The sequence below is a fragment of the Acipenser ruthenus genome, chromosome 13, assembly GCF_902713425.1.
Source record: "Acipenser ruthenus chromosome 13, fAciRut3.2 maternal haplotype, whole genome shotgun sequence".
Classification (NCBI taxonomy): Eukaryota; Metazoa; Chordata; class Actinopteri; order Acipenseriformes; family Acipenseridae; genus Acipenser; species Acipenser ruthenus.
In genome coordinates, this window is record NC_081201.1 from 15,379,243 (window position 1) to 15,397,307 (window position 18,065).

General features: G+C 40.2%; 4 non-coding genes and 1 pseudogene across 4 annotated transcripts; 2 read left to right on the plus strand and 3 right to left on the minus strand.

Moving 5' to 3' along the window:
* Positions 1–12,334: 12,334 nt before the first annotated feature.
* trnal-uaa (transfer RNA leucine (anticodon UAA)) lies at positions 12,335–12,419 on the plus strand. Its single transcript has one exon. It is a non-coding gene; the product is annotated as a tRNA-Leu (tRNA).
* A 977-nt stretch (positions 12,420–13,396) lies between these two features.
* On the minus strand, positions 13,397–14,871 carry LOC131740171 (putative nuclease HARBI1; annotated as a pseudogene).
* An 834-nt stretch (positions 14,872–15,705) lies between these two features.
* Positions 15,706–15,777, plus strand: trnav-uac (transfer RNA valine (anticodon UAC)). The gene has a single exon. It is a non-coding gene; the product is annotated as a tRNA-Val (tRNA).
* A 778-nt stretch (positions 15,778–16,555) lies between these two features.
* Positions 16,556–16,637, minus strand: trnas-gcu (transfer RNA serine (anticodon GCU)). The gene has a single exon. It is a non-coding gene; the product is annotated as a tRNA-Ser (tRNA).
* Positions 16,638–16,998: 361 nt separating this feature from the next.
* On the minus strand, positions 16,999–17,191 carry LOC117418665 (U2 spliceosomal RNA). Its single transcript, XR_009306998.1, has one exon. It is a non-coding gene; the product is annotated as a U2 spliceosomal RNA (small nuclear RNA).
* Positions 17,192–18,065: the final 874 nt, after the last annotated feature.

Below are 18,065 nucleotides of genomic sequence, written 5' to 3' on the forward strand. Positions count from 1 at the left end.
AGGTTTCAATTGATCCGAGTCAAACTGTGTCAAATTCTGTGGTTAATTCTATAATCGTCCCCCAAAATACCTTAAATTCTGATCCCTCAACAAGTTCCCATACACATAGTATGTCTACACCCCACAATGTCAGACCACACACTGTTCACCCCCAAAATTTAGCCTGTTTTGAGAATTTTGACTATCTAGACAAACTATTAAATGATTTAAATTATAACGCGTATATTTTACCGTCAATCAGGGCGCTGATTGATGAAATTTCTACAGATATTCCCCCAATAAATGACAACTCCACTAATATAGACAACAATAACTCCCAGGGCCCTGGGTTTATTAATGATGCTAAATTGACTCGGATCAATTTTGACTCTTTGGATAAGCTTTTGCATGAAATGTCTAGAGAAAATCATGGTACTATAGAGAGTGTAGATGATATGGAAAAACAAATAGGGGGAGGCTTAAACGATGGGACTTACCATGATGATTCTTTTAGCATAAAAGTCCCTGGGGGTGGTGTATTACATGATGATCAAGTGGCAGGTCCTTCTGGTTTACAGGCCCCCCATAGGGATAACGACGGTGCTAGAATTGGTGGGGAAGGTGTACAGCGTAGACATCGACCTATGTTTAACAATTTCGAATTGAAGCATCCTCTTAACTTTACACATCTATATGATCTGGATTCCTACGCTGAAGTTTTTACTGTGCTGCATGAAACGTTAGAGAATATGTTGAGTGAGGTTTCTAGAACGTTAAGACCAGCAGACATTGTGCAACTTGAATTACAAGCAGGATCCTTAGATATACCAGTGTATGTAAAAATGACTGGAGACAATTTAAGTCTAGACGATTTTCTCAGTCAGATTGAAGCTCTCCTTCAAAGTCATAGTGAAATTTTGGCTGATGACTCTTTGATGTTGATTGTCCAGGTTATTAGGTGTCCGGAAGGAGGGGGTCTTAGGAGAGGTTTGCAGACCTTAATGAAAAGTGAGCTTATTAGAAAAAAAGCCAAGCATCTGATTATATGTTACAACAGAGACAATCAATTATGTTTTGCCTACAGCGTTCTGAGCTTGTTATTTCCAGAATTCAGGGGTGCCTATGATACGTGTATGGCTGAGGCTTTAAAACTTCAACAGAGTGTGGGATTAAGTGAACATCAAATGGTTTCGTTTGCAGACATAGATAAATTTGAACAGGCCTTAGATGTTAAAATTGTGGTATGGTACAGATGTCCTCAAAAGGATGTGTTCCTGAATCACCAAACAGATACTCGAGCAAAAAACAAAACTGTATTTCTGTTTCTTCATGAGAATCATTTCTATGGTATTGTTAACTTGAAAGGTTTTCTGGGTGCTGCCTATCTGTGTAATTACTGTTACACCGCCTACAGTAATCGATCAGGCCATCGGTGTGAGGGACACTGTAATGTGTGTTTTTCACCAGCCTGTAACAGTGAGTCCTCTGTAAAGGTAAAATGTAACGATTGCAATCGTTATTGTCGATCACAGCTCTGTTATGACGAGCATAAGATTCTCCGAGATAAAGCCAACAGTGAAAAACAGGTTTCTATGTGTGACATTTTAAAACTTTGTACAAGGTGCTATTCTCTCTATAAATGTGACCCGACAAAGCCACAGACTCATAAATGTCTTAGTCCTTACTGTAAGCAATGTAAAGCAGTGTTGCTACCTCACACTGATCATAAATGCTTCATTCAAATGCTTAAACCTAAGGAACCCACAGACAAATATGTGTTTTATGATTTTGAATGTCGGCAGGAAGCTGGCGTGCACATTCCTAATTATTTGTATTGCATGCACATGGATGGTGAATCATGGTTTTGGGAGGGCGAGGAATGTGTGAAAAAGTTTTTTGAAAGGTATCGCAGACCTTGTTATGCCGGCTATACTTTCTTGGCACACAATGCAAAGTCTTATCACAGTTATTTACTGATGAATTATTTAGTAACCAACGGTATTAACCCACATATCATAGCTCAGGGTAGCAAGTTGATGTGTTTTACAGACAAGGCTTTTAAGATGCATTACATTGATTCCTTTAACTTTTTGCCCATGAAGTTAAGTGCCCTGCCTGCAGCTATGGGATTTGAAGCCAAAAAAGGATATTTTCCTCATTTTTTCAATACTGCTGAAAACCAGAATTACGTAGGCCCCTATCCTGAACCATGTTACTACGGGGTTCAGCAAATGATGTCTAAAGATCGTGATGCCTTTTACAAATGGTATGATTCGATTAAGAATGGTGTTTTTAATTTCAGAGACGAAATGGCGTTCTACTGCAAAAATGATGTTGAAATTTTGAAAGAGGCATGTATCAAATTCCGTACCGAGGTTTATGCAATAGGGCAGATAGAACCCTTCCAATGTACCACCATTGCTTCACTGTGCATGGCTATGTATAGAAGTAAATTCATGCCTCAAGACACAATAGCGATCATTCCTCCCGACAATTACCGTGAGCAGCAAAAAAGCTTTTCAAATGCCTCGATACAATGGTTAATGTATGTAGCAGAAACTGAAAATGTTTTCATTCAACATGCTTTAAACTACGGAGAGCTTAAAATGGACGGTTATGCTGTGATTAATGGTAAGCGTACGGCTTTTGAATCTGCAGGGTGTTTTTTTCATGGTTGTCCCTTGTGCTATGATTCGGCCGATGTAAACCCCTTAAGCAAAGTATCGTGTGGTACGATGTGTCATCACTTTGATGAAAAGATTGAAACATTGCAAAAGGTTTACGGGTTGGAAGTCAGAGTTATTTGGGAACATGAATGGAACACACTGAAAAAAGCCTAAAGTTCACGATTTTCTGGTTCGTTCTGATTTTCCAGAACGTATAAATCCTCGTGAGGCTCTGTTTGGGGGTCGTACAAATGCCATTACATTACATCATGTGGCCCAGGAAAATGAAAGGGTGGAATACTTTGATTTCACTAGCTTGTATCCGTTTGTTAACAAAACAAAAGTGACCATCCTGCCATAATTTACCATAATTTAAGACTTGAGCCAGTACTTTGGATTGTTCAAATTAACTGTTCTGCCTCCTAGGGGTCTTTATTTCCCTGTACTGCCAGCCCGCATCTGTGGTAAATTAATGTTTACCCTCTGCCGCTCATGCGCGGAAACACTAAACCAGACTGGGGTATGTAATCATACCTCTGGAGAAAGAGCCTTGACAGGGACATGGTGCAGTGTAGAGGTAGTCAAAGCTCTTGAGAAAGGTTACAAAGTGTCTAAAATACATGAAGTTTGGCATTTTCCTCAGAAATCTGACACTCTCTTTACAGGTTACATTAATAGTCATCTCAAGGGGAAACAGGAAAGTTCAGGTTACCCTGCTCATTGTACCGATGCGGAGCGTAAAGAGCGTTATATTGCTGAATATTTTCAGAAAGAGGGGGTTCAATTAGATCCTCAAAACATTAATGTTAATCCAGCTAAAAGACAAATCTCCAAACTATGCCTCAATAGTTTGTGGGGAAAACTAGCCCAGAGAACTAACCAGCTCTCTACAAGCTTGGTAAAGGATCCTGACCAGTTTTTCCATTATCTCTTTTCAAAAAGATATCAGGTTTCGCATTTTTGTTTTGTAAGTGATACGGTGGCTCAGGTTCAGTGGCGTTACGCTTCTGATACCTATACTCCCACAGGTAATGTAAACGTATTCATAGCGGCATTTACAACCGCTTACGCCCGGCTAGAGCTCTATAACCTCTTGGATCGTCTGCAGGGTCGCTGTCTGTATCATGATACGGACTCTGTAATCTTTGTCAGCAGGCCCCAGACTTGGCGTCCAGAACTAGGCGATTATCTTGGTGATTTAACTAGCGAGTTAAAGCCGGGGGAATACATTACAGAGTTTGTGTCAGGGGGCCCTAAAACATATGGATACGTCACAAACAATGGAAAAACATGTCTCAAAGTAAAGGGGATTACCCGAAACTATGAGAATTCCAAATTAATTAACCTCGCTTCATTAAAAGACCTTGTACAAAACTTTGTGAATCATGATAGAAACACCCCCTCGGAGCATATCATGATTCGTGGCTCCCAGATTCACCGTAATAAAAAAGAATTTCAATTGGAAAACAAACCACTCCAGAAAACCTTTCAAATAGTCTACAATAAGCGAGTCTTGCGGTCTGATTTTACATCTCTTCCTTATGGATACTGAAGATGGTTTTGATATTAGACTATCCGTACCTTTTGCAGCTATAATATCGGGCCCCTCCAATTCAGGCAAAAGTTATTTTGTGAAGCAGCTTTTAGAAAACTCTCAACAGATCTTTTCCCAAACCCCTGAGAATATCATTTGGTGTTATAGCTGCTGGCAGGCACTATACAATGAATTGGCACTTAAATTTAAAAATATCTAATTTATTGAAGGCATACCAGATTCATTAACCGATGATAATTTAATGCCTCCTAACAAAATCAATTTACTCATTGTAGATGACTTGATGGACGCAGCTATCGAAAATGATGAAATACAGAAAGCTTTTACAAAATACGTTCATCATAGGAATTTATGCGTGCTGTATTTGGTTCAAAATTTGTTTTTTCAAGGAAAAATGAGTCGTACCATAAACTTGAATGCCAATTACATTATTCTGTTTAAAAACCCTCGAGATAAACTTCAAATCAACACACTAGCCCGTCAGATGTACCCCGGTAACTCCAAGTTTTTCTTAGAAGCGTTTGAAGATGCGACAAAAAAACCCTATGGTTATCTTTTAATAGACTTGAAGGCACTAACCCCCGAAGCATACCGTCTAAGAACTGGTTTATTTACTCCTGATTGGCCAGTTGCTTATATCATGAGAAATACCAAGACAAAACACTTATAAGCGGCCGGTTATTGCGCTAAAACTTTTATTTATCTAGGCTTTGCAACAGCGCAGCATGTCGGCTAGAATAAAACGTAACCTCCATCTCTTAAAGAGCATAGTTCATAGCTCTGCTCATCAGAGAAGAGCAATTTTACGAAACGCTTCAGACGATTTTATCAAATCTATTGTGGAAATTGCCTTAAATGCCTTAAAGGGTCACATCCCCTTAACTTCGAGTCAGTTAAACACTCTCAAAAAGCAGCGGCGGGTTATAAAGAGCCTATGCAATAAGAACCATTCAATTAAAAAGAAGAAAAAAACTGTGAATCAGAGTGGTGGTTTTATTGGCGCTTTAATAAGGATTGCATTGCCTTTTTTATCAGGACTCTTAACGCCTCAAAGTTAATTTGTAAAAAATGACTCACTCCCAGAAAATGTTTCTGATACCACAACATCAACTCGATAGACTTCGACAGCCTGAGCCCCAGCACCCCGAGCCTATTAAAAAAGCAGTTGAAAGCCAACTTGACTCTGAAATGAAAAGCATTCTACTTAGAACTGACATCAGTGACCATGAGAAAGTTAAGCTATACACCAGCTCCTTACAGAGATATCTAACCTTGCTTAAACAGAGTGAAAAAGAGTTTAATACCCTGACATTAATTACACCCCCCTCTGAGGAAACGGCCCAACCGGCAGCAGAATCTGAATCTAAGATAGTGACTGCTGTTATGAGTAGCGTTCCCTCCAGATCTAAGAAAAATGCTAATTTTATTTTAAATGCTATGTCTCAGAATGCTTTGGTTACCTCATGGAATGATCAAGGGGAATTCATTCTTAGGGGCAAGAACATTAGAGGGTCGCATATGGTTGATTTAATCAGGGCTGCAACGGGGCATACCCATATCCCTGTACATAGGTTACCTATAGGATGGGCCGAATTCATCAAAGGTTTGTCTGTAATAAATGTCCCCTATTCTACAGTACCTAATTCTCAAACACGACAACTCATAGAAGCTTATAAAAAACGACCCTTAGAGACCCATATGCATAAGAAGCAGAAAAAAAGGCAGCAGTTATGGGAAACTTATTAAGATGTTACTGTTTTTATTGAGTTTACATATCTTTACATTTTGTTGTATATTCATGCAAATGCTGTGTAAACATTGTCTGATACATTTTGTTGTATATTCATGCAAATGTTATATAAACAATGTCTGATATATATGTATATATATATATATATGTCTTTACAGCAATAAAAATATTTATTCACCATCTACATTGTCATAAGTTTTTTTGAAGATTAACTTTCATAACATTTTTTAAAATCATGATGAGTCTTGACACACTGCACGCATGAAAATATATTTATACAGTTCTGTTTTATAGGGTTAGACATACAACGTATAAATTGGGACACCATCAGATCATTTTTGTTTAAATCAGAGCTGTAGAGCGCCATAACCTCAGGGTAAGTAAGTCCTTTGGCTCGATGATGTACAAAGAAAACACAGTGATGGCCGCAGGTCGTGGTCATAAGACCTTGTAGAGGCTGATTATTGTACACTGTTTGTTTGGCGTTGTTGTCTAAAAAGTTTGAGATAGTCTTAGGAAAATAAATAAAATCTGGAGGGTTACCGTAAGAATAAAAAAACTCTCCCTGTCCCTCTTCTTTTAGATAAATCCCTAGCCAGTGTTCTCCCGGATAATTCTGGGGGTCAGTGTTGACAATGAGTATCGCCGGCAGTTTTTTTTTATTTTTCCTTTAGGTAGTTGATCACTAGCTAGAACCCCATAAAAATACTTTGCAGTCAATGGGTTGCTGGATAGCAATGCTGTAAGCTGAGTGGTATTCATTTTTAAAAGGATCAATGTTGTATCAAACTTTTCAGTAATCAAAGAGAACAGCTCTTTGGTGGGAAACCTCAATCACGTTCTCAAAAACAGCATAAACAATCATATTCACAGTCTCTGGCAGAGCATTGGCAAAACGCATTTCAAGGCGCATATTACCATTTTTCACTAAGGAAAAATGATCTCCACATTCTTGATCAAGGGTCAAATCAAATGCATAGAGCGTATAGCCTCTAATAAAGTCTGACATATCAATTATCAGCGGTTTGTCTTTGAGATGTCTACCCGTGGCTTGTATTAGACTGTAATATTCCCTGACGGGGTTGTGTCTTGCTGTATAGTGGGGTTGTAAAGGTTTTGAGGGGACTTGTTCACCATCGACGTACATAGCTATAAAGTTCCCTGCATAGTGTTTAAAGTTAAAAGGGTTTTTAGCGTAGGAACCACTAAAAGCGTCATTATCTGTTAAACCAATAACCACAAACTTTGGTAACTGCCCCAGAAACAAATTCTCCTGATTACAGACCCTGCTCCCTCTAGGAATACTAAAAACTTTCATAGACACTCTATCAATAGGATATCTGGCATTAGAGGTCATCAAGGCCTGAGCTTGGGCAATTCTGACCTCAGGGGACACTTTTACTTTTTTAATATAGAGAGAGGCTTCTAAAATTTTAAGTTTGAACTCTTCTGCGGCATCAGACATTAAACAAAAAGTGTCATTGGCCCTCACCATTTTAATTTTGAGGTCAATACCATTTAGCATGAGTTTCTCTTGAAAAAATATATCCGCATGCAGTGGTCCTAAAAGTTCAACGGTATGGCTCATTCTGGTAAAAGCATGCCGTTTAACTAGACCTTCATTAGCCCCTGCAGGATCAGCCTCATCCATGTGTCCTGGGGTATCTTTGTAAAACAACCCGCAGTGAATTGAGATTCTAGAGTGTCCTTACTAAAGTTTAGCATTGCTTCTATAATGCTGCGGTAAGGATAAGTATTACTGCTTTGACTAAGCGATTTCCTAAAGTTATATCCATTGTGAAAACATGGTAGCTACAGGGTAATTGATAATACCAACTATACTGCCTCCAACTAAATCGGCGCCATCAGCCCTAGTAATTTTGCATGAAAGTCTTAAAAGAGTATTATTCAAATCAAGATAATCTTCCCCATTTCCCGCTATGTAAAATTCGAGTGGGGCCGTGTCAGACAAGGCAGACAGGGGGGGAATTTCCACATAAAGGTTTTTTTCAATACTTGTCTGGGTATAAGGTATAGTAAACAGATCCAATTCTGATTTCACACATTCTTGAGACATATGATGTACCAGCGTCATGATTTAAAAGATCTTTTTCGTTGTTCTGGGAGTCTTTGGTTTCTTACTCCTTCTCCGATTACCGCTACTAAATGACCTCAATGTAGCTGGTTTAGCCTTTTTGTGTGGATGATAGCGAGATCCTGGGGGTTTGCTACGTTTTCTCTTGTATCCTCTGGACATCACCATCAATCCCTCCCCTGACTGGCTCTTGTTGTGGCTATGAGGGTTATGACTTGTTAGGACATTTGACACTACGTCACTAACAATATTTTTAGCTGCTGATTTAAAATGAGGTTTAACTATTTCAAAACCCCTTCTAAGTAACGGTAAAGCTTTTCTGAAAAGACTTCTAAAAATACCCCCTATACCCGCTCCGTACATTACATGAGCTCCAGAAAATCCAGGCAAACCATTACCGGCTTGATTTTTGTAATAATTAATATAAGTATTGACATATCCATTAGGGCCCATTTTCAATTAGGTGTAAAAAAGAGGCTTTACAGGTCGGAAATGCAACTTCACTACAACCTTCCCAAAACGGAATGGCACTAACTTGTTTTGATCCGTCTTAATTTGTATAGTTAACGTGTCAAAGTTGGTCTTGCTGAGGGGTACGTAATGAGGTCTGTCGTAAGTTACCGTGATTATATCGTTGTTTTTGCCTTTAATAGGGACATACCTTAGAAGAGGCACGTAACTATCTCCAACGGCTTGATGTGTAATGATATCAGTATAGACATACAGGGTATAAAATCCTGCTCTGATATCGGCTGGGTAGAGGGTCCTCAAATGAGCACTATACACTTTAGCCTCAATAAGGCCCAATAGTTCAATAGTTTCACCCTTTATAGTCTCACGAAACCCCAACATTTGTCCGAGATGTTCTTTGGCATAAATCATATATGGCGTAGTACTTTTTATATAAATTCGTCTTTCTATAGGTTTATAGACTAATTTCAAATCATTTTTATATTGTTCATCGGGAGCTTTGTCACCTTTCTGATCTAGTCCTTTTCCGAGCATGGCATCGTTCATAGCCGTTATTACATCCTGAAGGGTCTCATAATATCCTTTTGGTATAGTATAATCACGTTTTACCGCATTTTCTATATCATAAGTAATAAAAGTGCTGTCTTTAAGGCTTATATTATCCCAGGTATGGGGATATTGAATCTCTGCTAAGCAAACTTCCCATTTTCCCGGTAGATTCAGTGTTTTAACCAATTTGATAGTAAAATTGGATATAGCGTTTTTAGGGAAAACATCCTGTGAAGCGTTACTAGGCAGAGTTACATAAAAAGAGTCTTGAGACATCTTGAATAATGTTTTAAGTGTAATTAAATACACTCTGTACTTGTTAAGATCCACCACCTGATGCCCCGCGACCCAACTGTTAAATTTTTCAGGCCACCCGGCCCATTTTATGAGATAAGACTTTTTGCCATTTTCCTTTTTCTCAGCAACTATCTTCTCTATCCTAAACAACCTATCAGTCTTGACATTTATTTTCTGCAATTCTGGTTCATAAAAGGTGCCCATTATAGGCTCTCCATCATAATCACATAGTTTATACACAGGTGGAAATCTTGGTATACATTCTGTTATAGTAAAAATCTCTGCTGTAAACGTCTGTTCATAGCCTTTTATAAAGGGAGCTCTTAACTTTGAAATTCTTACGCTGTCACCAACGGCAAACTTAAACTTTATATGTTTAGGGCTTTTCTTCTTAGAGTATAAAGTTTTAAACACTTTAAATGAATTATCTTCATTAACTTCTGAAGGTTTCATTTGAATACTACGGTGGAAGGAGTTGTTATAAGCCTGTACCATTTCTTGTAGTTTATCCATATACTTGTGAGTGTTAAAAGCGGTGAAATATTTCCACATTTTTGTTTTCAGAGTCCTGTTGTATCTCTCAACAATAGATGCTTTTAGTTCATTCCCCGTGGTAAAGTGTAGAATATTATGTTTTTTTTAGCATGTGCTGAAATGCTTTGTTTAGAAATTCTGCCCCTTTATCAGTTTGTAGTTTTTTAGGTTTCCTACCAGCGCTGATGATCCTCTTGAACGCCTCTGTCACCGTCTTAGATGACTTATTTTTCAAAGGTAATACCCATGCATATTTGGATAAGATATCTATACATGTTAACATGTACTTATAACCTCCATTTTCTTTTGACAAGCTAGACATATCCACTAAATCAGCTTGCCATTGTGTATCGATATTAGATACAAATACGGTGTTTCTTTTAAAGTTTATTTTAGAGGGCTTATGCAACGTATATGAGTCTTGCTCTGATAAAAAGTCAGTTAAGACCCTCTCAGAGACTTTAGGCCCCTCAGACCTCAGAGCTCTTTGAAGAGTCTGTAAACCCCCTAAACCTCCAGGATTTGAGGGATCGTAGTATATTTTTTCATACGCTGATGTGTCATCTTTAACCAAAATAACACAACTGCGACAAATATGACTTTCAAAAAGTTTTTATTCAAAGTTTATCATAACACCTCAGAGATATGTGTGAAGTTCAAAAGTTTTATTCACAGTTTATCAAGAAGATTAGGACATTTTAGAAGACCTATAAAGTTTTTACACAAACATTCATGATTAGTCACTAAATAATCCACGACATTTTGCACAACTATCAATATATCTTCATCTCTTAAAAACCTGGCCATGTTATAAAAACATACATCAGTCACATAAGCATACAAAACAATGATATGTGTACATTTGCAATCTTCTATTTCATCAAACATTTTAGGTAATATATTCATTAAAAATGCATTTAAGGGTTTACAGTGTTTTACATGTGTATTTACCAACTCTGACCATTCTTGAGCATCAATATCTTTACGGATTAAATCAGTTACACTTTTTAAATTGTTGAACATTTTTACATTTACGGGGATCAGGTTTTGAAAGAGTCTCTTGCAAGCCACTTTCTCAGCTATTAACTCAAACAGCAGCCCCTCCATGGTTTTCCTCAGTTTTGCTGGAGTCTGGACGTTCCCCATTTTCAAAGTCACAGGCCCCGTAATATGCTAATGGAGCGCGAGGGTTTGTAAAACTGCGATGGTAGAAAGCTTTGGTTATTTTGTTAACAATGTCTCGGGTCTTGTCATCCAGGGTTTCTTGTAGATGAATCAGTTTACGTCTAATGCTGTGTTCTGGTCTTAGCTCTGTTAAAATATCTTCCACCAGTTTCTGAAGTTTTGTCAAAGATGGATGAAAATTGAAACAAGCTAGAGCTTTAGCCACCAGAAGCTTCAGCCACGGGACGTGTATTTTTTCTAGTATTTCTTCAAAATGTTGATCAAAATAATTGGGGGCCACTTCAAAAAGGCAGCTGTGTCTCAGCTGGCTCGGGTGGTCAATTTCGCAACCACGGCAATTTTTCACCATATCACGGTCAATGATCACTTCCAATAGAGAAGCCACGAGACCCATAGAGATCTTTAATACTTTTTCAAAAGAGATGCCTAAGCCCCCGTCAACGTCGTCAGACTCTGCAGGGTTGAGGAGCGGGACATTTTCAAAGTCTTTTATAAGCTGGGTCATTTCTTCACTGGTCCAATCCATCTCAAGATCGCAAGGTTCAAGAATGGCATTTTCAGAGAAGTATCTAAAGTTTGCAGAAGCCATGGTGTCAGACTCCTTCAATCAAAAGGGCATGTGGGGGAGCCCCTTTAGTATGCTCCCCAAGATTAGGTTTCGGCCTATGAGGGTGTTGACGCCTCAGGCACCGTGGGGGATCCTTTGAGATGACCTATCAGAGATCCTTGAATGGGTGGTCCTTGAGGCGCCGCCCCTAGGGGCGTTTTCAGAGTTACCCTAAAACATCCGCCCCTCTCTCTCATTGATGTTTGTTTTCAGTTCAGTCCACATAGGAGGTTGTACAGTACACAGAGGATCCTTGGGACGGATGCTTGAAGGCCCCTTGCTTGGACTCTCTCTTGAAACTTTTTTACAAGCCGTGGTTTCTTTTGCCTCTGTGGAAGGGCTAATGTGCATTTTTTTAAAGGCTTTTATAAGTTCAGACATTTGCCGATCCTCAAGATCCACTTTCTCTGAGCAGCAACTAACAACGGTATGAGACATCTTGTGTAACACTCTAATAAACTGCCCAAATATTTTCCTCCTTTTTATGAGGTCTGAAAAACATGCCCAGACTTGCCCCTTTAAAAAACAAAAACCCATCGTAGTCTCCATCTGTTCAACCTTTTGCTCAAACACCATACCACCTTGATTCTCTGAAACCCCCGGTAAGCTTAATATTTATTTTTTATTTATTAATGTTTTAAGAAAAACTGTTGTGGCTGAGTGGTTAAGGCGAAGGACTTAAGATCCTTTTGACTCAATTGTCAGCGTGGGTTCGAATCCTACCAACAGTAATTATTTTATTTTCAAACTCTTTTACATTTATAAATATTTAATGTTTATAAGCACTTGTTAAATACAAAGGGTCTGTTTTATATATATATATATATATATATATATATATATATATATATATATATATATATCAATACCAATATTCCATACGCCTATATAAAATCCCCGCCCCCTCATTATATATTCATAAATTCATACCTATAAGGTCAAAAAAAGGTCAAAAGGGTCATAAATTAGACTTTTGACATAAGCTATAGTAATATTACCACTGCCTTCTGCCATAACAGACCTCCATGCAGTTGTAAGTACTCTTAATTCTCCACAGATGTTTCATAATGGGTTAAAGTAGAACACAAAAATTGGTAATTTTCATTACAGGAGGATGATGATGAAGACACCTTGTCAGCTGCCACAGAGAGGGAAGATACAGAGAGACCTATTGAGGTTCACACCTTAAAAGTAACATCTAACAGTTGATGATAGTGTTGTACCAAAAATAAAACTTGCACATTCTTTTTCTGTAAGAGCGAAAAAGATGCTGGAAATTACAATGAGGAAGAGGGTCCATCCACCTCCACAGCACAACTTACCTCAGTAAGATGTTGTTCAGCATTGGCCCATGACTTACAATGAAACTAAGTAGACCTGGCACTGTGAAATTCAATGTCATTGTTTTGTGTTCCTATAGCTCCCTGTGAAACAGCTGTACAAGGTGTACTTAAATAAACAAATTGAAAAATGTAATTTAGAAATGGACCACATAAGGCTGCAGATGCGAAAGGCAAAACTAGAAATACAACTGCTGGAACATCAGTTAAAGGTGGGTGAGGTGCCCACAGGTGGATGATGTTACTTGTTTGAACAACATAAAAAATATTAACTACTGTACTGCATTTGTACTTGCAGGAAATAAAGAAGACTTAATAAAAAGAAAGGCATATTGTCTTTATTTGACACTGGGGAGGTGATGGGTCAGTCAGAAATGATGGTAGCATATTGTGTCTCTGACTGCTCTTCCATCTCGTGCGTCAGCAGGGTGGTCAGGATCATTATCAGGATCGTTCACTGGTTGAGTAGGACATTGTTCTCCTCTAATTGTGGCAATGTTGTGGAGAATCACACATGCCACAATAATGTCACATGCCCTTTCTGGGGTGACCCTGAGCCTACGAAGGCACTGGAACCGGGCCTTGAGCATCCCAATGGTCATCTCTACCCTGGCTCGTGTCCTGCAGTGAGCCAAGTTATAATGTTGCTGCGGGCCGGGCTCAGGATCAGAGTAAGGGGTCAGCAAATAGGGCTGGCAGGGGTACCCTCTGTCACCGAGCAGGTAACCATCGAACTCTCCTATGATAATACGAGGATACAGTTTAAATTTTCAGTTGCAATAGGAGGAAACAAAATATTGATTATGATAGGATATAGCTATATATATATAAACTCACCACAGGCAAATCTAGCACTCAGTGTACACTCACGAAACATTCGCGAGTCATGCACAGACCCAGGCCACTTTGCTTCCACGTTGCTGATGATGTGGGCTGCATCACATATGATCTTCACAGTGCAGAACAGTAATTAGCTGCAGTAGCTGTATTGTGAAGTATCTTTCATTTGGAATGCTAAAGGCTACACATTAATGCTGTGGAAAGACTTCCTATTCACATAATCTCCTTCATTTACTGAAGGAGCTATGATAGGAATATGAGTGCCATCTATGCAGCCAATCACACCTGGAAACCCTAAAATATATCAAATTAACTGATTAGTGCTTCAGGTCTCAAAGCTTCATACTAAATAAATTAATTATTGCTTAGACTGATACCTGCAATTCTGTGGAATTCTTCTTTGATGAGTCTTGTAGGTCTGTGACTTGGGAACACCACAAAAGTGTACAGTAAAACGTTTCAGTGCTAGAGTCACATTTCTGACAGCCCGACAGACGGTTGCCTTGGAAATATGCTCAGCGTCACCGATGTTATATATTAAACTCCCGTTGGCAAAAAAACGAAGTGCAACACAAAGAATTTGTTCCGAACTGAGAGCATGTCCACGATGTGTCATATGAACGATATGAGGGCTGAGAATATTGTTCAGATCAATGATCGATTGAGCAGAAAAACGGTAACGTAAACAGATGATCATCAGGGAATGATAAAACATCCAAGCGGGGTCTGATCACCCTCTCCCGACGGAGATTTCTGCGGAGTATTTGTGCTTCAATATCAACTGGCTCTTCAAGAAAAGGACACGCCATGTCTGACTCCTCCTTCAGTCTGCAGGCTTCAGCTAAAGAGGAGAAACTCAGGGTTAGTTGAAGAAAACCTGCTAGCGAGCAGGTTAGCTTCACGGAGTATGTTGCCATAGTAACTGACTCAGAGTTAAGCTGAACTGGCTTCGTGAAACCGAAAACTCCGAGTTTCCTTCAACTCTGAGTCAACTAACTCTGAGTTTTCACTAAACCCGCTTTCTGAAACAGGGCCCAGATTGAACATTTTGCAACCATTTAGTAAAGAAAGAGCATCCATTGGAGAATGCGGGTATTGATCCCGTTACTTCTCGCATGCTAAGCGAGCGCTCTACCATTTGAGCTAAAATTCCCCACACTTGACAATATGTGACACGTGGCTGCCCAGAGCTAGGCGAAAATGATTCTCTCATTTTTATTGATGTTTCAGACAGTTGTTGCCGTAGGTTTCGTTCGTTCTTTTTGTCCTCATTACCAGTAAAACCAGGTGGGAAAAAAAATGTATTTTCCTTCGAGCCAGAATTGAACCAGCGACCTAAGGATGCCAATGTGTTATACTACAGTCCTCCGCTCTACCAGCTCAGTTATCGAAGGAAGTATTGGAGGGTGGTTCTTTGAGAACAATACACAATTCAGCATAAGGCTAGCAAGCTCAGCTGATTGCAGCAGTCAATAGCTGCCACCACTACTGTTCTTGTTGGTGAGTGCGCATTAACAGTGCTTCCAGAACACAGGGGCCAGTGGCACAATGGATAGTCTTACTACACATCACCAGCCTGGCTCGCGACATTTGTTGTATGCGTGTTTTCCCTCGGCTTTGGCAATTTGAAGGGCAGGGTTGATAAATGGCGACCCCCAGGTGTCTCTGCCTCCTTAGCGCAGTAGGTAGCACGTCAGTCTCATAATCTGAATTTTGAATGACCTTTGCTGCTGATATAGATTAGGAATAGCAGAGGACCTAATGCTGACCTGAAACGAGCAGTTGTCTCAGAAATGAACGGGGTCAATTTCATCAAACTGGTGGGCAACTATCAATTGGGGGTGTAGCTCAGTGGTAGAGTGCATGCTTTACATGTATGAGGGCCCGGGTGCAATCCCTGGCATCTCTAAGCCCTTTTTTCTTCCCCCTTCACTAAAATCATATTTTGTTATCAGAAGCAAACTCACACACCTCCTTTCAGGCATTTTCAAATATTCATTCACTCATTCATTCATTCATTCATTCAATCTATCTGTCTTTTGACTTGTAAATATATACATAAATATAGGTATGTCTGCGTGTGCGGATATTATTTTATTGCTATTTTCTATCAATCTCACACTTGATGAACATTGTCGTTGAAGCAAAACCTATTGGAATAAGCTGACTGAGAAAAAGAAAGTGCTCCAGGTGAGCCTTAAACTCACAACCTCAGCATTGCTCTGTAGACATATTTCTATATAATTACCACGCACTAACCGATTGCGCCACTGGAGCCGGCTGACAAACTTTGGAAATCCCTCTAAATGGAAGGCAGATCTTGGGACTGTGCAACAAAGCCCTTCACTACAGCAAGCCAGGAAGCAAATCACAGGAAGTGGCAGGGGGCTGTGGCATTGTTGGTTAAAATGCCTGCCTGTTAAACAGGAGATCCTGTGTTTAAATCCCAGCAGCACCTCAATGTTCTTGATTTGTTCATTAACAACCACAAAAGAAAATTATTTGAATTTTAAAGTGTAAACGAAGGAGAAAATCTTGCGAGGCTGCTGGAACTCAGCCACAACCTTTCAGTCACGCCACACAGCTCAGCACGGTCCAACGTGCTATCTGTAGTGCCACAGAGCTAAACGCAGGTCAAAGCTGCACGGAAGGAGAGTCGAGGCCACAGAGGAAAAAGTGCCAAAAGCCAACAAGGAGGGGATTCGAACCCACGTGTGCAGAGCACAATGGATGAGCAGTCCATCGCCTTAACCACTCGGCCACCTTGTCTACCTGCCTGCATGGCAAACTAAAACGAAAACAAAAAACAAAACGGGGAACACTTCCAAAATTGCTGTTTGGTCCCAGGAAAAAAGGCGCTTTACTGCTGCCGCCTTGAAAGCAAGGGCTCCTTGCCCCACTAAACAGCTCCGTTTCTGCTTTACCGCTGCACGCATCCACCTCCTCCCCCCACGAGCGCAAGGCCTTCTGGGTACACTGGCCTGCTGCGTGCGCAGAGCAAGCTGTCCATCAGTTAGGCAGGCCTGCCTACCTGCCTGCCTTATTTGGGGGAAAAAAAAGAACAAAAAGAGCGGGAAAAAATAAAACCCAGAAAAAGGGAGAGATACAGGCTGGCTCTCTCTTTTGACCTTTCTTGTGCACTGTTCCCGGAGGTACTGCAATACTGGGTCGATGCGTGGAGTGGACGGAGCAAGCCCCGGTTCCATCTCCCGCTTCCAAAAATCAATTTAATATAGACGGTCCCCCTATGGGGGACTGTGGCAGGAATGGCTGACTGGTCTGACGTCACGGCAGAAGAAGGGACCACAAAAACAAAAAGGTATTGTGCAGTGGCGCGGGCGCCGTTTTATTTAAAGCAACCAAAAATAAATAAATATTTAAACAAAAATAAACACTTGCTCGCAGAGCAGAAATAAAACAAGTAAACAAAAATAAATCTCGAACACAAAATAAATACGGTCAGGCTGAGCAACTGCCTTCACTGATCCGTACGTTTTAACTAAATGTATCTCCTCTCGCTCTCGCGTATCCTCTTAAACACTCCCTCTTAAACACTCCACCTAAAACACCCACTCAAAACACCCACACAGAGTGCCGAGAGCTGCAGGCTTTTATTAACAGGTGACCATCTCCCGATTAGCAACAAATTAAATCACCTAATTAATTCGGGAGATGGCCACCTTCTGCACGAGTTTTTTCATTACACCTGGCAGAGGACGAGCACCGATCTCGCCTCTGCCAAGACATGTTTTAAAAATAAACAAAACAATAACAAACATACGGCGCTCGCCGTCATAAATATAATACAATAAAACATACGGCGCTCGCCGACAAATACTATAAATCATAATAAACAAAAACAATAATCTGCACAGGGGCGGAGGATGAACCCTTGTTCTAAAAATAAAACAAAACAATGTACAGGGCTGCTCGCCCTGTTACATATCCCCCCCCTTGTGCAACGCACACATGGCCCCAACGGCCACCTCCCCCCTCAGTCTCAAAGTCCCGGACGAGGGGGAAGCGAGTTGCTTCTGGGGGGTGGCCATGGTGGAATCTCCAGCACCCCCCAATCCTTTGTGGCCGGCAGCTCCCTCTTCTGGGGCTCCCTCCACACTCTCTCCTGCCGCAAAATTGCGGCTGGGGGAGCTGGTCTCCTGACCTTCCCCCTCCTCTTCATGGCCAGCAGTTCCCCTC